Below are 23,769 nucleotides of genomic sequence, written 5' to 3' on the forward strand. Positions count from 1 at the left end.
CTCCCATCACCATCCCCCCCCATCCCACAGTCCTGTGAAATGGAAGCTATTGTCCCTTTTTTACACGTAAAGACAGGTAAAGAAGATGAGGCTCTACTGCTAGGCCAGGAGACTTTTTTTTTTTTATAAAAGATAAAAAGGTAAATATCTTAGACCTTGTGGGACATTCAGACTCTGTCACCACTGCTCAATTCTGCTGCTTTCACATGAATGCAGCTAAAGGCAATATTTAAAGAATGAGTGTGGTTGTCTTCCAATAAAACCATACTCATGAAACAGATGGCAGGCCCTTGGGCCAAAGTTTGCTTACCTCTTAAAGTCATTAGTAACTTGCTCAAGACAACTCAACCAGTAAGTATGGGAATCTATATTTAAATCAGATTTTCTTTTTTGGAGACTCATATTCTTTCTGCTCTCCTGTAGCTACTTTAGTATCTAGATACTCACATTTTTAATTTTTTTTTTTGAGGTACTGGGGGTTGAACCAAGGGTGTTTTTATACTGAGCTATATTCCCAATCCTTTTGATTTTATTTAGAGACAGGGTCTCACTATGTTACTGAGGATGGCCTTAGACTTAAAGATTCTCCTATGTCAACCGCCCCAGTAGGTGTGACTACGGGCATGTTCCATCACATCCAGCTAGGTATTCGCTTTAAAACACCTATTTGTGAACAACTTTGAATTGATTATTTTCAAATCTAGCCAAAATTAAATCCAGCAAATTTGTTATAAAAATGTTTTAACTCAATCAGTAATCTTTCTTTTCCTTTAATTAAGCAAATCAATTTCTCTGTTTATTCAGCCAAAATAAACTTCCAAATTTGTGGAAGTTTCCATAAATGTATGCATTATACTGAAATTTGGAAAAATCAAAATGAATAAAGCACTAAGTAAAAAGGGACACTAATCAAGCCCTATTGTAGTGTGCAAACAACTCCCTGGGGTATGTGCCTCAAAGGTTGATCTGGGTTTTTCTTAACAAATCTTGAAAGCATTCCCTGAAGGCAAAAAAACAAAACCAAATAAATATGTGCTTGAACAAAGTCCAGCACCATTGGAATAATAAAACAAAACTTAATTCTGGAAAATACAAAATTTAAAAATGCCTGATGTCTGATCAAAATTACCAAGCAGGGAAATAAATGGCACATAAACAAGAAAACTAGTCCATAGGGCTGGGGATATAGCTCAGTTGGTAGAGTGCTTGCCTTACATGCACAAGGCCCTGGGTTCAATTCCCAGCAACACACACACACACACACACACACACAAAATGAGTCCATAGATGCGGAAATAACAAAATGATAAATTAGTAGACAAATGCATTGAAGCAGCTATTATAAATATTCTCTGTGTGTTCAAGTAGGTAGAAGAAAACATGAATATGGTGAAGATGTAAAACAGACTCAGATATAACTTTAAAGTAAAAGAAAATACCTTGGGTAGGATGAAGAGCAGATTAGACAATGCAAAAGAAAATATCAATGAACCTGAAAGCAAAATACAAGCTATCCCAAATGAACCAGTGGTAAAAACATTGAAAAACAAATAGAGACATAATGACCCAAGGATGACATCAAGTAGTCTAACATTTATAATTAAAGCACCATAAAAAGAAGAAAGAACTTCTATTCTTCCCTAACCTCCTGAATCAGACTTTATAACCCTATATGCATATATGACTACAGGACTGGTGTGATTCTACACCACGTACAACCAGAAGAATGAGAAGTTACACTCCATTTATGTATGATGTGTCAAAATGCATTCTACTGTCATGTATAACTAATTAGAACAAATTTTTTTAAAATACTAAAAAAAGAAGAAGAGAACAGAATAAAGCTTTTGAAGAAATGATAACCAATAGATGTCATAGATTTGACAAAAATTATAAACCTCAACAAATATCAACAAATAACTCAACAAATGCCAACAAAAAATACTAATGAATAAATGGATTAGTATTTTATAGTTAAATACAAAGGAATGAAGAATTACCATAGACTTCTCATCAGGAACTACCCCCAAGACAAGGAAATTCAGTAACCTTCTTAAAGCATTGAAAGAATAAACTTTCAACCTAGAATTCCTTATCAATCAAAATTTATTTCATAAATTTAAAATATAACTGATAAGCTAAGTGGAAATATTTTTCAGATAAGCTAAAACAGAAACAATTCATTGGATCATATCTTCTATAAAAGAAATTGTACAGGCCAAGCACGTTGGTTCATGCCTATAATCCCAGATGCTCAGGAAGCTGAGGCAACAGGATCATGAGTTCAAAGGCAGCCTCAGCAACTTGGCAAGCCCTAAGCAACTCAGTGAGACCCTGACACTAAATAAAAAACATAAAACGGCTGGTGATGTGACTCAGTGATTTAGTGCCCCTGGGTTCAATCCCTGGTACAAAAAGGAAGAAAGAAAGAAATTTTACAGGAAGTTGTTCAGGCATAAGAACAAAGAAATGATACCAGTTTCCTCAAAAGAGTTAAGAACACTGGAAATAATAAGTAGGTAGGTACATATGAAAGACATGCTTTCCAATTTCTTCAATCCTTTTAAAAGATAATCAAATGTTCAAAAAATAATAAATTCTAGGGTCCATAATATAGGCAGAATTAAAAGGTAGGACAGCAATTACATAAACAAATAAGAGAGAAGAAAGACAAGCTTACCATTTAGTTCTTACATTCTACCTCAAGTAGTATGATACTACTTAAAGGTAGAGAGTGACTAGTGAAAGACATGCATTTTAAACCCTGGAGAAGTCACTGAAAATTTTAAGTTCTTACAAATGATATAAACCAACATAGAGATAAAATTTAAGTAAAACAAAAACATTAGTTAATCAAAGGAAGGCACAAGTAGAGTGAGGGAAAGGGAACAAATACAAGATAGTAGGAGACTGATCAAGTTGAAAATAAATACCAAGACTCTTGTTTAAAACTCAACCATATCAATAGTTACAATGGTCATAAATGCTATAAACATTCCCCAAATTGCAGATTGTCAGATTGGATTTAAGTATGAGATGCAACCTATTACTGCCTATAGGAAACTGACTATAAGTATGGAGAAATGCATAGGACCAAAGACAAATGATAGAAAAAAATTATACCATGCAAACACTAAAAACACAACAAAGAAGCAGGAGTGGATATATTATCTTAAGATAAAGCATATTTAAGAATAAGGAATATTATCAGATACATATTTCATAATCAGATACATATTTCATAATCAGATACATATTTCATAATATATCAAACAAATAATACTATCAGATACATATTTCATAATCAGAGGCATATTTCTTTTCTTTTTTTTAAAAAAAGATTTGTTTATTTCTGCTATCAAAGAATAGAATTATGATGGTGTAATTTAACAATCCTAATTGGCTTCATTTTTAATTTTAAAATCAGGGAACACTTCATTCCATAAAACAGAATCAGTTTTCCTATGAGCCAAGCACTCATCAAAAATAATTTGATGAGTTAACATCGGATTATTCATTTTTCTTACACAAAATAAGGACAAGGGAACTTCACTATTTTGCCAGTTGAGAATGGCTGTTCTCCCTCCAATCCAGATTTCTCTTGGAGGACCAGATGTGTCAGCTTGGTTTGATTAACTCCATGTTGTTGTCCCCCCACCCACCCTGGAATATTATCTCTGTTGAAAAACTGGCTTCACAAAGAAGGTGGCAGCAGGAAAATTTCAGAATCCAAAGCTTAAAAATAAGTCTTGGGCAGTGTGGGATTATTTTCTGTCTCTGGGGGGGGATCATCCGGTGTCCGAGGCCTGGGGACAGAGGCAAAGTCCCCAGCCGCCCATCTAGGAGATGTCACTCTCAGTAGCGTCTGGTATCCTGACCTGTGCTCGCCCAGGATGATGGTGGGTAAGGAGCAGCAGGTCACAGGGGCCCCCTGACCCTCTGGGAGACAGAGCTCTCCCTGGGCAGACCCTGGGACTGAGGGTCAGCGGCCAGGGGAGAATCAACGACTGTCCCCACCTGTGGTCCCTGAGGTCCTAGGGCAGGGATGCAGGAGGCAGCCAGTGTCACAAATCGTCCCTGTCCCCAGCCAGGCCGGGCGCCTGGCTAAGCGAGGAGAAAGACAGTGTCCCTCCTCAGGCCTGGCCCCTGCGCCTGGTCTCACTTCCTCCCCAGCACTGCCTGGAAGGGGAGGAAGTGACACCCAGGTGAAGGCCGGGAAGTGAGGCCACCGTCACATTCAAGTTCAGGGTGCGACAGCTCAGTCTGCCCCCCAACACGCCCCATGCTCCGCTCCTCTTCATGGACCACGTCCCTTCTGAGAGTCACGCCCTGCCATTTATAGGCACAAGGACCCAGAAGTTCCAGAGACATGTCCATGTTTAGGCCCTCGGATCCGGAAGTGCCTCAAGTGTCCATGTTTAGGCCCCCGGATCCGGAAGTTCCTCAGACATCCATGTTTAGGCCCCCAGATGCGGAAGTTCCAAAGGTGTACCTCCATATTTAGGCCCCCGGATCCAGAAGTTCCTCAGACATCCATGTTTAGGTCCCCGGATCCAGAAGTGCCTCAGATGCACATCCATGTTTAGACTGTAGGACCGGAAGTTCCTCGGGTGTCTAGTTTAGGCCCCCGGATCTGGAAGTTCCTCAGACATCCATGTTTAGACCCCTGGATCCAAAAGTACCAAAGGTGCACAGCCATGTTTAGGCACCCGGATCTGGAAGTGTCTCAGGTGCACGTCCATCTTTGGGCCCTTGGATCTGGAAGTGCCTCAAGCATCCATGTTTAGGCCCCAGGATCTGGAATGTCTCAGGCATCCATGTTTAGGCCCCCATATCCGGAAGTTCCAAAGGTGCACGTCCATGTTTAGGCTCCTGGATCCGGCAGAGGCATATTTCATAATAGCAAAATTTGACTTGTGCAACCTTAAGTTGATCTCAATAGAGTAGATTAGTGATTTCTAGAGATTGGAAAGAACAGAAGAAAGAGGAATGGAGGAAGTCTAAATAATGGGTACCAAAATGCAATTTAGTAAAGGAATAAGTTCTAGTGTGTTCTACAGCACATAAGGTGAGACTAGTTTACAACCTGTTATATATATTTTTTAAATTTATTTATTTTAATCAGGTATATATATTGCAGCAAAATGTAGTTTGATTCATTGTACACACTTGCAGCACAACTTTTCATTTCTCTGGTTGTACACAATGAGTGTCACATCCTATGTGCAGTCTTACACATACCTAGGGAAATGTTGTCCATCTCATTCCACCATCATTCCTCCTCCCATGCATCCTCCCCATTCTCCCCGCCTCTCCTTTGCCCAATCAAAGTTCCTCCATTTTCCCCATCCCTCCTCCCTCCCTGTTTTGGATTAGCATCCAATTATCTTAGACAATACTTGGCCTTTGGTTTTTTGGGGATTGGCTTACTTCACTTAGCCTAAGATTCTCCAACTCCATCCATTTACCAGCGAATGCCATGATTTTATTCTCTTTTAATGCTGAGTAATATTCTATTGTGTATATGTACCACAGTTTCTTTATCCATTCGTCTGTTGAAGGGCATCTAGGTTGCTTCCACAGTTTAGCTATAATGAATTGAGCTCCTATGAACACTAATATGTCTGTGTTACTATACTATGCTGATTTTTAAAAGTCTCACTAAGTTCTCAGTGTCCTTTGGGTACAGACCAAAGAGTGTGGTATCTGGGTCAAATAGTGGTTCCATTCCCAGTTTTCTAAGGAATCTCCATACTGCTTTCCATAGTGGTTGCACCAATTTGCTGTCCCACCAGCAATGTATGAGTGTGCCTTTTCCACCACATCCTCTCCAACATTTATTATTGTTTGTATTCTTGATAACTGCCATTCTGACTGGGATAAGATGAAATCTTAGAGTAGTTTTGATTTGCATTTCTCTAATTACTAGAGATGTTGAACTTTTTTTATACATATTTGTTGATTGAATGTATATCTTCTTCTGAGAAGTGTCTGTTCAGCTCCTTAGCCCATTTATTGATTGGATTGTTTGGTTTTTTTGGTGTTAAGTTTTTTGAGTTCTTTTTATATCCTGGAGATAAGTGGTCTATCTGATGTGTATGTGGCAAAATTTTATGAAGACTATATTCTTCATCTTTTCATAGTTGTGAGTAGATATGACAAGGACAACTTAGAAAAGAAAAAGTTTATTTTGGGCTCACACACACACACACACACACACATGCCAGGGACAAGATATAGTCCCAGGGGATTATTCCAGAAACCATGCCCCATCTGCTACAGTTGTCTCTTTGATCAGTCTATCAAATGGATTAATCCACCAATGAGGTTACAGCTCTCATAATCTAATCATTTTACTTCTGAACATTCCTACATTGCCTAACACATGAGGTTTTAGGGGAGCAACTCATACCAAAACCGTGACAAAGAACTAGAAGACAGGAGTTTGATGGCTCTAAACACAAAGAAATAAAGAGAAGGAATTCTTATCCTGATTTGATTAGTATTGAATTATTACACATTAACCCATAAATATCTGTAATTATTGTGTTAATTAAAAATTTAAAAAATTAAAAATGTACTAACATTAACTGAGTTTTAAAACAGAAAACAAAACTGGTAAAGGTTAAAAAAAAAAAAAAGATAGACATACCTACCAGTTAAATTGGAAACTGCAACAGTCATCTCTCAGTAACTGAAGGAACAAGTAGAAAGAAAATTATTAAGGTTATAGGAGACATAAGCATTATCTACTAACCTCTCCTGCTTGACATTGACAAAGCATTCCACCAAACAACTGCAGATTGAGCACTCTTCAAGTATACAAAAAGCATTCTCCAAAATAGAATATACTATGGTTCACAAAACGAATCTCAATAAAAAAGTTAAAATCCTGCAGAATATATTTCTTGAACACAAGAAAATTTAATAGAATATCAATGACAAAAAATATCTGGAAAATTCTTAATTATTTGGCAATTAGGCAACATAACTCCAGATAACATGCATGTCAAAAAAGAAATAAGAGGCTAAATTATAATATATTTTGAATTGGATGTGTGTTAGAGTTGTGTTGCTGTTATTGTGTTAAGGTGCTATTCCAAAATCCCAAATAAAACTCCAGGTCTGTTTGAAGTAAAGACAAAGGATTTATTCTGGCCAGAGCCAAGGGAGCAGAAACTAGACAGTTCTGCAGCCCAAGACACTGAATGAGGGTGAGTGGGGGCACTTAGAAACAGAAAAAAGTACTAAGGAAGGGGGTGGGAGAGGCAAGTACAGTCATAAGACACATTTTATAAAGTGTCACTAAGTTCTCAGAATTGGCACCTTCTATACATACTCAGGAAGTAAGCTAATATCTGTTCCATAGTTTAAAGACACTGTGGTCAGGGTGCAAGTGGGTGAGGGTGAAGATGTCAGCTTCTATGTGAGTGGGGCAAATTTGGGGGGCAAATTTTGCACAGGGTGAGATGTCAGAGCAGAATGGGGTCAGCCTGACTTAACTTTCAAATCAGCCCATAACAATTGAATTATCTAACTAGTACAACTTAGAGGAGGGAAAGTTTATTTTGGATCATGGTTTCAGTGATTTAGTCCATGGTAAGTCAGTTTCACTGCTCTGGGCCCAAGGTTACCCAGCAGGATATCATGGCAGAAGAGCACAGCAGAGGAAAACAGGACATGGTATCCAGGAAGCAGAGAAAGAGGGAAAGAGGTAAGGGGCCCTGGGGAAGACAAACCATTACAGAGCACATCCCCAGTAACCCACTTCTTCTAGGTACATCCCATCTGCCTACAGTTACTACCCAGGTAGTCCATGCAAACTAGCATGGACTGGTTAGGATACAGTGCCCACAATCCAATCATTTGACCTCTGAATATTCCTGTATTAACACAGGAGTTGGGTGGGGGGACACTTCATATCCAAACCATAATAGGATGAATATGAAATTACCACATAAAATCTGTAGGAACTCTAATAAAGCAATACTTGGGAGAAATTTTAAAACATTCAATGTTCATTTACCAAATATGAATCTGTAGTCAATAATCTAAGCTTCTAATAATTTGAGAAGATAGATATGTTTATCCTGTTTAAAAGAAAACTGAATCTATCAATAACCTCAAAAGCTGATTGTATAGAACAATCAAGTGGATTAACTTCTATCCAGAGTGATTTTGAGAGGGGAAAAAAAAAGAAGGCTAAACCCATATATTATCACTTACTTCACACTTTATATAAAATTACCTCAAAATGTGTCATGCCTTTAATTTAAGAACTGATCCCAGGGTGAAATTTCTAGAAAAGGACATATTAGAAGATTCTTGTGGCATTGGATTAGACAATTTTGCTTGTTTGGTTTTTGTTTGTTTTGTTCTGTTGATAGAATGAAAGTAAAAAAAAAAAAAAACAATAAACTGAATTTTATCAATTATTTCAAAATATATGCTGCAAAATGCATCATCCAGAAAGGAAAAGTGCATTAGTAGCCAATATTTGCAAAATATTTGCCTGAGAAAGAACTGTTTGTATCCAAAATATATTGTTTTTTCTTTCAATTGGAAAATAATGACAAACAATACATTTTTTCAAATGACCACAAAAATTTGAATAGACACTTCACAATAGAAGATCTAAGGATGACACATAAGCATATTCAAAGGCTGAATGGAGGGTGTCTAAAATACCACTACACACAAGAATATCTACAATTTAAGATGAAAAATACCACGTGGGTCAGGATGTATAGCTATGAAAATTCCCTTACACTATGGACAGAGTGAAAAATGATATTATCCTTTTAGAAAAGTTTAGCTGTGTTCTTATAAAGTCAACCTCACCAACCCTTTGACCTAGCAATTCCATTTGTAGGTATTTGCCCAAGAGAAATAAAAAACTTATGTCCACACAAAGACTCCCATTTTGCATATTCACAGTGGCTTTGTTCATAAAGCCCCCAAACAGCCTACCTGTCCATCAAATGATAAATAGTACCAACAAATTGTGGTGTATTCATACAATGGACATTCTTAAATGGTTCAGCAATAAAAAGAAACAAACTACTGACATACACAAAATTGTGGATGAGCCTCAGAATCATTATGCTAAATGAAAAAAGCCAAATATAAAATGTGCATATTATATGATTCCATTTGCATGAAAAGTCAAAAGGGCAAACCTGCCAACCATAGAAATCAAATCAGGGATCCCCAGAAGTTGAGAAGAGGTGGGAGGGAATTGACTGCAAAGAGGCTCAAAGGGATTAGAGAGGTGGAAATGTTCTGTATTACAATTGTAATGAGGGTTACAAGTCTATATCATGTCACTGGAACATTGAGTTGTACATTTAAAATGGATTTATTTTATTGCATGCAAATTTTATCTCAATAAAGTTCATTTGTGAAATGTGTGCAGGCACATATTCACTTACACACACATACACTTACACACACACTTTCTTATACACACCCCAATCCATCTTCCTTATCATTGCTAGGGTATTTATTATAAAACCACAACTGACTCACCAGCTAAAAATTCTCCAATGACTCTTCATTTCCTGTAGAATTGAGTATAAACCCTCTTTTTATGTCATTTACAGAAGGTCCTTTGTGATAGGTTTTCTGCCTTCCTAAATAATAGTGTTTCTACTATTAATTTTTCCTATGCCCTATCCATCTATATATATTTCTGGCAGTTCTCAGAACATGTCACAATGTTTTATGATTGCATGCTTTGGAACATACTGTTACCTTTTCTTATAATGCCTTTCAGAATTCTGCTTAAATGTCAACTCCTTTATGAAACCTGCTTGGCCCAGCCCTATCACAGTCTATATCATTTCTATAGCATTTTGTACACTAGTATCTATTTCACTTGATGGTAATTCTTTTGTGTGTGCTGGGTTATTTTCATCTTATTCATTTTGTTTCCTTAATACAAATTCTGAAAATAAATCTTAATGAAGAAAATTCTAGGACTCCTGGAAACCAGAAGGGAAATAAACAAAAGGGATAAAACACATTTGAATGCTTACAGGTGTCAGGAAATGTGCCCTAGAGATATGAGAGCTAGATATTTTTAGTTTTCTTTCACAAATGGGGAAACTTAGACTCAGTGGAAAATTAGTGTTCCTGTTATCATCTTAGTTCAAACCCAAGTCAATCTGAGTCCAAATTCCATTTTATTTTCATTATATCAGATAGAAGGAAGTGAATAGTCTATGTACTATAGTGTGATGTGGACAGAGGAGTTTTCAGTGAATGGAAAAGAGTGTTTTCAGCAGAGAGAATAGCATATGCAAAGAAGAAACAGAAGGAGAAGCATCATCTAGGCAAAGCAAGACAAGTTACAGGAGCAATGGTTAAGAGATGGAGGCTAGAGATGTGATTCTAAGTCAGATGGTCCACTCAATCCTTGGGTATCATGAACTTCTTGAATAAATTGCTTCCCTTTCCATGGGCAGAGTTGGCATTCTATAGCATGTTATAATATCTACATCATAAAACATTAAGCCCCTTCTAGACATCATTATGAATTTATGGGAGTATCACAATAAACACATCCTTTTGAGTACAAACAAATATAATTATTTAAAACACATAATATATTTTGAGCTTCCCCCAGTCGTAGTAAATTTCTCCTGGTTGTCATGGTAGGGAAGTTCACAAAATCATTCTGTAATTTAAAAATACTGTTCATCAGTCTGAAAATTAACATTTTCTTTCTTGTGCCTGAAGCAATTGTTTCTGAGGGCTTCATTTTAATTAGAAATGTCCAATTATAATAAATTCCTCTAATGAAGATGTAAAAGGACAAGAATGAAAGTAGAAGGAATGGGAACACAGAAAAGTTCTAAAGGGCAACAACTATTCAGTTTCTTATAATTGCTCTCCAAATTCAAAAATACCTCCCTCAAAAGAATGGTATCTGAATTATATATCATTTACAGTAACAATTGAACTTTTGGAGGTTTTATATGAGGTCATACATATTAGCCTTCTGAATACTTAAGGGTAATAATATTCATTTCAAAACTCTCCAGAAAAAAAAGGTGTTAATCCTTCACTATTTTTCTTAGACCCTTATTTCCTTGTTCAGGTGCATTTAAAAAATCTGCAAGAAGAAGAGTTGTCAATGCCAACACTTACTCATTTTAACTTATGACTTTATATCTTAACTGTTAGAAATTTTTAATTTATAAGACTTAATTCTTAATCACAGGATCATTAACTCTGCCAGCTCTGGGTTCATGTGACACACATGGGAATATTTCCTCACCAGCTCTTAAGATAATTGAAATTTTGAGATTCTGGCTAGACTTGAAATTACACAAGGAGCATTGGAATCACTCTATTTGAATGAATCATATAAGCACATTTTCTTTTAACACATTAGCATCTATTAAGGATGGAAGAGAGCGTTCAAGTTGGTGGTCTGTATAAGTAGATAGATATAAATTCAGAAGCAGGGAAATTTTTTGACAAACTTGTCCCTGTTAATAATCAATTTTTGCTCTATTTTTGTCCACAAGAAATATATAACTTTTAGGAAACAGGCAGTTCTTGTATTAAACATATACCTACTGTTTTTCAACTATATATTAGGATTTTTAGTTCTACAAATTTAATTCTTATACTTCTAGAGACTGCATAAGCTGTCTTCCTTGTCTATTTTAATGATAAAGAAAAAGGGGAGCAGAGACTTGACTAATGTCACAGAAAAGAAGAATCCAAGCCTATGTAACTCCAAAGCCTTTTCTTTGCTCTACATGTACATAAACATTTAAAAATGTGAAACTAGTGGTTTGAAATATTTAGCAACTTCCTTCCTAGTACCCATCTGAAAAAATAGGCCCAAATATTCACCACTTTGTTGTAGGATATGACTTCCTTAACAAGACTCCTAATGCTCAAGAAGTAAAATAAGAATCAATAAATGGGATGGATTCAAGTTAAAAAGCTTCTTCTCAGCAAAGGAAACAACTAATATTATGAAGAGAGAGCCTCCACCCTGGGAGAAAATCTTTATCACATGCAACTCTGATAAAGCATTAATCTCTAGGATATATAAAGAACTCAAAAAACTTAACAGCAAAAAAACAAATAACCCAATCAATAAATGAGCTAAGGAACTGAAAAGACACTCCACAGAAGAAACACAATTTATCAATAAATATATGAAAAAGTGTTCAACATCTTTAGCAACTAGAGAAATGCAAATCAGAACTACTCTAAGATTTCATCTCACTCCGGTCAAAATGGCAATCATCAAGAATACAGGGGAGGGGAGGGGAGGGGAGGGGGGATAGTAGAGGATAGGAAAGGCAGCAGAACACAACAGACACTAGTATGGCAATATGTAAATCAATGGATGTGTAACTGATGTGATTCTGCAATCTGTATATGGGGTAAAAATGGGAGCTCATAACCCACTTGAATCAAAGTGTGAAATATGATATATCAAGAACTATGTAATGTTTTGAACAGCCAACAATAAAAAATTAAAAAATAAAAAATTAAAAAAAAAAAAAGAATACAGGCAACAATAAATGTTGGCGAGGATGTGGGGGAAAAGGCACACTCATACATTGCTGGTGGGACTGCAAATTGGTGCAACCACTATGGAAAGCAGTATGGACATTCCTCAGAAAACTGGGAATGGAACCACCATTTGACCCAGTTATCCCACTTCTTGGTTCATACCCAAAGAACTTAAAATCAGCATACTGTAGTGACTCAGCCACATCAAAGTTTATAGCAGCTCAATTCACGATAGCTAGACTATGCAACCAAACTAGGTATCCCTCAATAGATGAATGGATAAAGAAAATGTGGTATATATATACTCGGTGGAATGTTACTCAGCTTTAAAGAAGTGTGAAATTAAGGCATTTTGCCAGTAAATGGTTGGAGTCGGAAAATATCATGCTAAGCAAAATAAGCCAATCCCACCAAACCAAAGGCTGAATGTTTTCTCTAATATGCAGATGCTAATTCACAGTCAATATTTCTTCCCACACTCTACCACACTAGGGAAGAATAGCGTTACCTTAGATTAGGTGGCAGGAAGTGATGGGAGGGGAGAAGAAAGGATGTGGGGATAGGAAAGATAGTAGAATGAAATGGACATTATTACTGTATATATATATATATATGACTACATGACCAATATGATTCTGCAACATGTATACTCAGAAAAATGAAATTATATCTATGTATGATATATCAAAGTGCATAAGTGCATTCTACTGTCATGTATAACTAACTAAAACACATGAAAATTTTAAAGAATAAATTTTAAAAAAGAATGAAGAAAATATTTTCATTGGGGAAGTCCAAAATAATGCCTTCTTATAGAAAAGACCAGATAAAATATTCTGAACAGAAAAAGACCTAGAATGAATATATTTCTCTTGAAGTTTGTAACTGACTCCACAGTCTAAGCTTATTCTATTTACTAAGCTGACAATTAAAAATCACTCTATAGAAAAAAATTTGTACCTGTAGATCTCAGTCTAATCACAAAGCAGAGAACATTCTCTTAATTTCATCTCGAGTATTAAAAATTGTAATGAACTTTTCTGCAGAAATATTGCTATAATACGTGGGCCCTTGTAATCCAATTATGAAAGATTACTGTGATATAATTCCATTAAAAAATAAATAAGGTACAGAATGAAACAAAGATATCCTCAGGAGATCGGTACATGTGGATGTGTGGGTAAAGAGGGATTGCTGTATAGACCTGACATTTCCTTTTCCTCATATCTTATTTGGGTGTGTTAACAATGCAAGTACCAAGGTAGTATGGACACTGCCATTGAAGGGAAGACTGTTTGATGAGAACGCAGGAGAAAGGGAGAATCAAGCATCTGAGAATCCCACTAATAATGCACCAGTCAATATTTCTTCCCACACTCTACCACTCACCCTGCAGTACCTCTTTCTCCTTTCCTACTGCCTTGCTTCTCATACAGTTGAAAATTATTTCAAAGTGAGCGTTGTTAAGAAATAGAAGTACCCATTTCCTGCCACACCTTTGGATGCAACATAGAAATTAAACACATGGACTCTAGGACCATTTGAGTTTGCATTTCAGCTTTGCCATGTCAAAGATGCCTCAGTTTCCCCACCGATTAAACAAAAATACCTCTTTCACATAGTTGTGGTGATGATTAAATGTAAAACATCTACAACAATGTCTGGAACAGAGTAGGTTTGCAATTAATGATACTGATCATTAATAGTTTGAAGACGTTGCAAGCTTTAGTCTGCAACTTCATACTGATAAAATGATAGAAATTCCATTTATATTTTCCGTTTAACTGAGGAAAAAAAACAGTGTTTTGTTCTAAACTTCATCAATCTCTCATTAAACCCTCAGGGGGAAATATCTGACCTGAGTCTGAACAATATTTCAGATCTCACTGGTCACTAACTTCCCTCCACTCAAGCCTTCTTCATGGTCCTAGGCTTTATGATTATGTGTTTTTAATGAGTTGAAATAGAGCATTCACACTCTGCTGTCTTTATTTCCTCCCATTTTTAATGGGAGTCATAAATAACCTCATTTATTTATTAATTTATTCACAGTCACAACTGACCTAATAACGTGCTAAACTTTTCATATATTAAAAAAATAGACATGGCTATTAATGCCAACAGTTGTTTTGTTTTAAATCATCTAAACATTCAGGTTTATAAAAGATGATTCACCCATGTCGTTTTCTGGGGATTTCTAAGTCTAGCAACTGAAAATCCCACATCCGAGATCAGTTGATCTAATGGGACTAATAGAAATTAGAATAGTTTATCCTTCTACATCATCCATATTATACAATTTCTTTCCTATTTTGTCTCTGAAATAAGCCATTAGAAAAATGAAGTGCAGTAAAAATGGCATTGGATTTTCAACCCAGAATCTCTGGTTCCAAATAATACACTGGTTTTGCCTCTCACACATATGATTTGATAGGTTAGCCAAATATTCATGGTTCTTATTTATAAATTGAAATTGGAACCACTGGAATCACAACTGTGGTGGTTATCAGAAGTAATACTAATCATGTAGACAAAAGTGTCAATGAAGAAAAAGTTTCACACGTTATCTCTTCTGATTTTTTTTTTTTTAATATTTATTTTTTAGTTTTCGGCAGACACAACAGCTTTGTTTGTATGTGGTGCTAAGGATCGAACCCAGGCCGCACGCATGCCAGGCGAGCGCGCTACTGCTTGAGCCACATCCCCAGCCCCCTCTTCTGATTTTAATATTAAGTACAAAATTCCTCAGTGTTGCTATTATCTACTAGTGGTGGTTACTAGAATATAGAAGTTAAAAAAAAAAGTTGAAACACGTGAAAATTTTGTTCTTTTGCTCAGATACTTAATATGTCCAGTTATATCCAATAAGCACTTTTAGGTTAGATTTACTCAATAATAAAAATTCACATCTCTAATGGTATTCCAATATTCTCTGCCATAATAAAGTCCCCAGGAAGTTGTAGTACCAATGTCTTCCCAGTTCAAACGTTGTTAAGAAGAATTCAGGTCGAGTGTCTGCTCTCTCACAAGTGGACATTTTCTTATGTCAAAATAAAGATACTGTTTTTCTAGAATAACCATTTCTTCCTAAATTGATAATGCTGGTATACACTCAGCTTCTGAAAATGGATCTCTGGCTGTCTCTTTACAAGCCAGGTGAGCTTGAGCCAATTGTGCAGCTGCACCGGGACCATGTCTCTGTATCCATAAAATGGAAATAACAGCAGCAGCTACCAAATAGGAGCATTGTAGGAGCTACAAGGAGGGATGCAGGTGAAGTGTCTGGAGCAGCACTAGGTACAGGTTCTTACGCTGGGCCAACCACTGCCCCAGTTCAACAAACTAGATTGGTCGCTGCCTTTAATACCAGAATATGGGTATTAAAGATGCCTCAATGAAGGTGATCACGGAATCAGCCAAGGCTCTCCTTAAGAACACTGAGCCTTGTCTCTCCATTTAACTAAGAAAAAGGACCTTACCTTTCTAGGCATTAGTTTCCCCATAAACTTCATAGGAATCTTCTGTTGAAAGACCTTAATCCCAAACCATTTCCAGGTTTCAAATATGGTTATTCTTAAATAACTTCTCTTTCAAAATAGGACATCAAGACTTTTGACATTTGTGGTATAAACCTGGGCAAGAAGGGGGAGGGGCTGAAGGGGAGGGGAAGGAAGAGGAGGGGAAAGGAAAAAAAGGTTCTATCTCAGTGCCTTTATTCTGAATACTTATGTTAATAGTGTCTTTCTCAGTGCCCCAAATAAAAAGATTCATAGTTTGTTTTCTTCAAGAAAATGTTACCAGAATATCAATAATATCATTAAAAAAGCTAAAGGATTTGGTTTCATATAACATAATAAAATGTGGATATATACTTGAGTACAACTTTCTCAGCCAGCTACAGAGATGATGAAAACTTCCTCTATAGCCATCTGAGATCATGGTGACCCTCTGGCCTGACACAGCACCCCCACCTCCACCCAGTTTCTGCTGCAGCTGCCTTCCCACCCCCTCCTCAGTGCCTCACCAGTTCTGCAGGGTGGGTCACCTCTCACCACAAGAGGGGAAGTGCTCTTTGACTAGCTGTTCTGTGCAATCACTGAAGGTGTGATTATTATTTACAATCTTTCCTCCTAAAATGAAGCCTCACCCTACTTCACTTGGCTGAACTTTATCTTAACCCTGTTAACAACGTGGCACATATGACTCAGGTTTTTCCTCATTAGAAAAAGAAGTGACTTCAAAATGGTAATCAGAGATTTTTACTTTTTTCTATTTTGTATGTTTAATCATTAAGGGCAAGTGGGAGTGGCAGTGTTAGAGTACCGAGTGACTTCAGGAAATTTGCATAGCGGATGCAAAGTTCGGTACTCCTGTCCCACACAGACAGACCACTCACCAAGTGGATCGCGACTCAGCTGGGTGTCGCCACTCCCTAAGCTGCCTTCTGGATTTCCTCCAAGGCCTACTCCGGGAACCAACAAAAGCATCTTCAGAGAATAAGAAATCATGGAATTATTAGGGGCTTGTAGTTGGGTCCCTCTAAAGAAAGTAACTAAGTCAGCTTTCACCTTGTTTAAATTTCTCATTAGAGCTCTTCAGAGATGTTAATTCAGCAATGTACACAGGGTTTCATTTTATGAATGCTCTTCTGTTACTCCAATGGTTAGGTATACTTTTTCCTGACACATTTCAGACTGCCTTCTCTTTCTTTGTTGAAATTATTTTTACATATTTTCCATATATAAAAATACTTTAGCTTGTTTAAGTTAATCATATACTGGAGGCCAGAATTCAAATCCTATTTCTCTGTCCTCCCTTAAATGACAAGAGTAATCAGTAAATTCTAATGTTTTCTCTTCCATAGATTTTTATCACATCTTTCACATTATTTTATTCCCATGCCATAATCCTAATAAAAACAACAACCAAAATTATAGTTTTGGGAAGGTCTACCATGAATCAGACTCTCTCTCTCTCTCTCTCTCTCTCTCTCTCTCTATATATATATATATATATGTATATATATATATATATATATATATAGTCTTTAAATTCTTGCCATTTATCAAAATACAATGTAGGGGTTATTATTTCTACTTGAGTTTTCTCTATTTTACTTAATTATGATCAATATATTTATGTCTATAACCATATATTTACTGATTGCCTGAACCAACACAACTGGAGCATGAAATACAAATTTCATGAGGACAAGAGAATTTTTTTTTGTATATTATTGTATATATTACTGTGCTTAGAAAATACAAATCAGGTTGACAGAGATCAAATCTATTGCCAGTCATTTTAATTTTAGTACATAGCATAAATGTTTTGTATCTAAATATTTGTTGGATTAATTAACCATGTAGGAGGATCAAGAATGACACAACTGACACCTTTTCCACTTTATTTATTTTAAGCGTTTTAACTATTAAAAAAAAAGTGAGACCGTTCAATTTAACAAAGTTTACTTAACAAGAGGTTTCTGGAATTGAGCAGAATTTCAGATTGAAGCTGGAAATTACAATAAGGATTGCTATTTTTGTAAATAGAAAGGCAGGATATGATGCAGAGATACCTGATTACTTCAATTTAGCTTTTTGGGACATAATTTGGCAGCCTTCATCCTGAAATCAGCTGAAGAGTCAGCTACTCAGATTGGCTACAACTCAGTTGCTTTGCTATAAGAACATACTTGGGTTAGGATACAATCTGCTTGGATATCATAAAAACTTGAAGAGCAATGTTTTGCTCTTTAAGAAAGTCTCAATAGTATCAGTGAACCCTTTTAATTCCTCTTTTTTCCCCTCAATACTGGGAATTGAACCCAGGGGTGTTTTATCACTGAGGTATGCCCCCAATCCATTGTAATTCTGACTTTGAAACAGAGTCTCACTGAATTGCTGGGGCTGTCCTCAAACTTGTAATCCTCTTGCCTCAGCCTCTTGAGTTGCTGGGATTACAGGCATGCATTACCACACAGGAAATATCAATGACTTCTTATTAACACTTTGAATAACTATATCATGCCATTTAACATTGTTTTGAGTATTCACTGAAATTCTGTGTTGGCTAGAATTAAACCAGGGTGTAAGGAAAAAATATTTTAATAATCTTAAAGAATAGAAATGTCTGTCTATGAACATCAGAGACCTAGTATTTTGTTCTCAATAAGATAGATGTAATAGTTATTTTGAATTGTCAACTTGATTGGATTAAAAGATGCTGAAGATTAAGAGGCTTCTGAGTGTGTCTTTGAGAGTGAGTCTAGGAATAATTGGCATGAGGGATAGTGAACTGAAGTAGAGACCCTAAGCATGGGCAGCACCATTCAATAGGTTGGGGGCTTGGTTGGAAGAAAAGTTGAAAGGTCAAGGAAGCAGCAGCAGTTGAAAGCTCGATTCTTCTTGAACGGGTTCTTGATTGCTGCTGCAATCACCAGAGGACATCAGACTCTAGCTCCTTCACTCCTTCAAAGCAGACTCTTTTGGTGATTCTCCAGGTGGTTTCCATAAGTCTTCAGTCTCAGACTGGGGTAGCATCATTGATCCCTCTTGTTCTGAGCCTGCAGCTTCTTGGACTGCACAGCTGCTACTTGTTCCTCTAGTTCTCCAGCCTACAGGTGGCCATTGTGGACTATCCAGATTCTGGTTGTTTAAGCCAATCTAATAAATCCCCCTTTTATAGTCATACCTCCTGTTCTCTAGAGAACCCTAATTAATAAATCTTAACATCCTCAAAATTACCTTATACTCCATGATACCCACTGAGTCTTCAGTAATCTCACCTGCTTCCCAGGTGAAACAATTTATCTCCTAGAAGGCTAAAAGTTTCCTTTAGTGATCCCAGAATCCTGAAGAATAACTCCTACTTATATCTCACAACTTGAAAAGGAGCTGGAAATTATAGCCCAGAAATACCACAACCTGCACAATGGTTAATTCAGGAAAATGGTGGAGGGGCAATAAGGGATTAGAAAAAACAAATGGACACACAAATAGAGAAAAAGCTGAGACCCGGTGGGCACCAGAGTCAGATGGAGTGCAATGACCATGAGTCAGTTCAGCTCATTTATTATGTATTATTATACATTATTATGTATTATTATACATACATCATTAAGAGGATGTTATTATACATCATTAAAAGGATGCATTGTGTGAAAGTTTCTTCAAAGTACTCAAAGTGAAGGACAAACTTCTGTGCATCCTAATTTTAATTACCAGCTTGCCCCCATAACTCTCTATCCCTAAGCAGCTGGCATTTGAACTGAAGGTTAAAAATTGATAAATTCTGTGGCTGGCAGAACCCCCTTTTGAACAGGACATCACCATAGCAACTGGGCTTCAATTGGTGCCTCTGCACAGAGAAATTCCCAAGAGAGGTATTGCCTCTGTCTCTGGGCAGTTCAAGGACCATAATTCATTCATCACTCCCAACATAGAGGTATGCAAATTGCTCAGGGAAAAATAAATATTGAGAGGCAAGTAGTAATATCTACCAAAAATCTTAGATGAAATATTCCCTACAGAAATCATACTTAACAAGATTAAACACTGCTTTCTTCTCTAGAGATAAAAATATTATTAAATACAATGGTGCCCTCAACACTAACTAATTTTCTGACAGGTGTCTTCACTTAATGCTGTCAACAAATAGTTTTAAAGCTCTGCACTCACAATCTGTTACAAAGAAAGTCCCCAAACTCTTAAGATGAAGCAGTGGAGGGAATACAGAAACCCAAATTTTGCAGTCAAATGCATGAAACGATAATTACCGTAAAAGTTGTGCAGAGTGTTTATGAGAGCTCAGTGGGACCCTGGATGCCCGTTAGCTGGGGGAAGCAGCCATAGGAACAAGACACTGATTCAAGCAAGAATGTAAATAGAGCACAAGTTGGCATGTTGCAATACACAAGAAATAATCTTGATTTGAACTTGATTAGTGCAAAGGTCCATCAGGCAACAGTTCATCACTTTGCCAGACAGCATTTCTCCTGTTGAGAGAAGAAAAGAGCCCTAAAAAGAAAAACTTGATGAGAATTCTGTGAACTGACAGAAATGGAGAAAGTAATGTAGAATTCACTTTGGCAACAGTTAGTGTCAGCTTTACACCATAGAACATGAGCCTACCCTACTCACTGTTCCTCTGTGGATATCACTTTAAAGGTGATGGTTTATCCACCTCATTGTACATCTATCACAACAGATTTCTATCTTCATTATTCGAGAATAGTATGCCAGACAAAACATAACCTTAACGAAAGCAATGAAGTGTCCCATCTTTGCATGAACTGCTGCTTTGGGGCTTATCAAAATTTGCTTGTCATTAGCCCTGTTGATTACTATACAAGAAGTATGGCCACAATGAAGTATTTGCAAAGGTGGCATTTCTGCATCCTAATGAATACTGCTCTCTTCAAAAGAGCCATTGGGGGGAAAAAGACAGCTAAGGTGGTCACCATAGTTTGACATGATAGTTATCTTTAAGAATACAGCCAGGCCAGGACTGTGGCTTTTGCTTTTTTTTTTTTTTTTTAATTATTATTTTTTGTCACAGTCTCAGGTGCTCCTTTTTTCCAACCTGTCTTGTTTGGCAGTAATAAAGGGCCAAGGAATATGAGGGATTTCAAAATGAGTCTTTTCTGTGTGGTAGACACTGTGCAATCCTACAGCACAGTGACCAAGAGCAAAATTCAAATCTCAGCTCTGCTGTACAACAGCTGGTCAACTCTGGGTGAATCTCTTGCCATCCACTTGTTTCACTGTCCTCATATATAAAGCAGGGGTACTAAAAAGAGTTCTACTATAGGGTTTGGGGGTAAAGTTTACATTTTTTAGATGTCAAAATAGGGTCTCTGGGAATTATCAGAAGAGGAATATTGTATTGGTGAACAAATAAGTCTGATCATTAAACTTCTAATATTTTTCTCCCAAAATATTTACAAGCAATAAAGTTAATACTGAACAATTAGGTTGCTGTTAAAAAAGAAAGAAAGAACTGGAGCACCTTTATAATTAATGACTTGAATCTTTTAAAAATCATAGATTCTTAATAATGTATAGAAATAGCAGAACAAGTTGTTTCTAAATTAACACTGTGGTTTTGGAGACAAGTTAAAAGTAACTGAGAAATTAAAATGCAGTTTCTAGTTCCTCTTTTAGCTTCCCTTCAAGACAGTGCAATCTAAGCTCTAAACTCCAAATTAATGGTAGTGCTACCCTTCAGTAATCCAAAGCATGTGGATCTATGTCAGCCTGACAGGTCAAATTCAGTTTCAGGGAATAAAGTTAAAAAATACAATCTGTTATTGGATAGGTTTAAAGACCTTTAAGTCATGTAATTATAGGCTTTGCTGAATTTACTAAATCTGTCTTTATTCCCCATTAAGAACTCAATGGTTATCCCCAAACCGCCATGTGAACATAGGACTGCCATCTGCTTTAGATACAAAACCCTGGAATAAAAGGATCACTTGGCTCTATAACTTACTCAGAGCCCAGGATGGCAGCCCAGCCACATCTGCCTGCCAACATTGAGTGGGTCTCACCATGAAACTGTTCATATACTATAGAAATGTTAATTTGCATCTGGAGTTTTGCACAAATATGTGAATTCAATCTGTGGATAGTTATAGAAACAAAGTTTTGACCGAACGTGTGTTTCTTTATTCCCAAGTAGATCCAGATTTTAAAAATACATATAGGCTTTTAATTGTCCGCTCAGACCATTTACAACTTGTGGTCATAGGTAGAATGTTCTGGAAACTGGTATTGGCCATCTGTATATATATCCTTCATTCTTCTTCAAGAAGTACATTGATTTTCAGGCAGCATATCCTTGCCAATGCTGCATGGATAGCCTCTCTTTCTGGTTGTGAGCATTGAACAAGCAGTACCTGAAACAATTTATACCATGAACTTGAATCAGATGAAGAGAAAACCTTTATTAATGTACAAAACAGAAATCTCCCAAAACTGAGATGAAAGACTGTTCGAGGAGTACATATCTGCAATGGATTTCAACTATCATTTTTCCCATTTTTTTTTCTATTTCAAAGTATTAATATGATGCTTTGAGAGAGTTTTCTTAAATTAAGATGCTTATTATGAACTCACTGTATGAAGTTCAAAGGAAAATCTCTAGGACTCCTAAGGTTCCAGGAGATGGGAAGAACATGTTTGTGTCTGGTATGATATTATATTTTGACCTTCAGAACACCACAGGGATGGAAGAGGCAGCACAGTGGACTTATATGAGTATGAGGAGGGTGTATAAAAAGCTAAAGTATCAGTTTCCAAAATGACTTCTAATAGAGCACAAAATACAACACACACACACACACACACACCCTAATAAATTGGTAACATGCTGTGTACTCTACCCCTTCATAGAAACACTCAATGCATTTCTTTAATTTTAAAGGATATGAAATGTTCTACAGTAAAGAAATGAGTTTAACCCAGAACTTCTCCAAGTGTTTGGACCACAAAATTCTTATCACATGAGGTTAGTAGGTCTTCTGTTTTCAGTAAAACTTTTTGGGAAAATTCTTTGAATAATCACCAATTAACATCTGTGTCAAGGATTAGCAAATGCATTCATTATATATTTTTTCATTTTTTATATTTTTAAATAGACTTTTTAAGAACAATTTTATGTTCACAGAAAAATTAAGAGAAAAGGGGAGGCGTGGTGGCACACACTTGTAATTCCAGTGGCTCAGGAGACTGAGGCAGGAGGAACACAAGTTCAAAGCCAGACTCAGCAACTGAGAGAGGAATCCCTAATTAACTTATGGAGATCCTGTCTCAAAGTACAAAGTAAAAAGGACTCAGGATGCAACTCAGTGGTTAAGCACCCCTGGGTTCAATCTCTAGTACCAAAAAAAATTTAAAAATTGAGGAAAGTACAGAGATTTCCAACATACTCCATAGTCTCCCCTATTATCAACATTCTTTTCTTCCCAAGTACATTTGTAAAATTGATGAACCTGTATTGACACATCATTATTACCCAGTTCATAGTTCACATTAGGACTTGTTCTTGGTGTTATATAGTCTATGAACTTATACAAATGTATAATGACATATACCCCCCAATCATAGTGTCACACAGAGTAGTTTTACTTACCTAAAATTCTTCTGTGCTTTGCATACTCATCCTTCTCCAAGATCCCAAAGTTTTGTTATAACTGCTCATTTTACTATCTGCAGAATTTTGCCT

General features: G+C 36.6%; 1 long non-coding RNA gene across 4 annotated transcripts in view; it reads right to left on the minus strand.

The window, feature by feature from the left end:
• Window positions 1-16,185, minus strand: part of LOC125616518 — a 21,054-nt gene extending 4,869 nt beyond the window's left edge. For 3 of the 4 annotated variants that reach the window (XR_007347157.1, XR_007347158.1, XR_007347156.1), the window contains exons 1-2: window positions 16,023-16,185; window positions 6,657-6,694 (exon numbers count right to left, since the gene is read on the minus strand). This is a non-coding gene — a long non-coding RNA (uncharacterized LOC125616518). Of the gene's footprint in view, window positions 1-6,652; window positions 6,695-16,022 lie in introns of all 4 variants that reach the window. The other variant, XR_007347155.1, reaches the window with a different exon arrangement.
• Between the last annotated feature and the right edge of the window lie 7,584 nt (window positions 16,186-23,769).

This window comes from Marmota marmota, unplaced genomic scaffold, assembly GCF_001458135.2.
Source record: "Marmota marmota marmota unplaced genomic scaffold, marMar, whole genome shotgun sequence".
Classification (NCBI taxonomy): domain Eukaryota; kingdom Metazoa; phylum Chordata; class Mammalia; order Rodentia; family Sciuridae; genus Marmota; species Marmota marmota.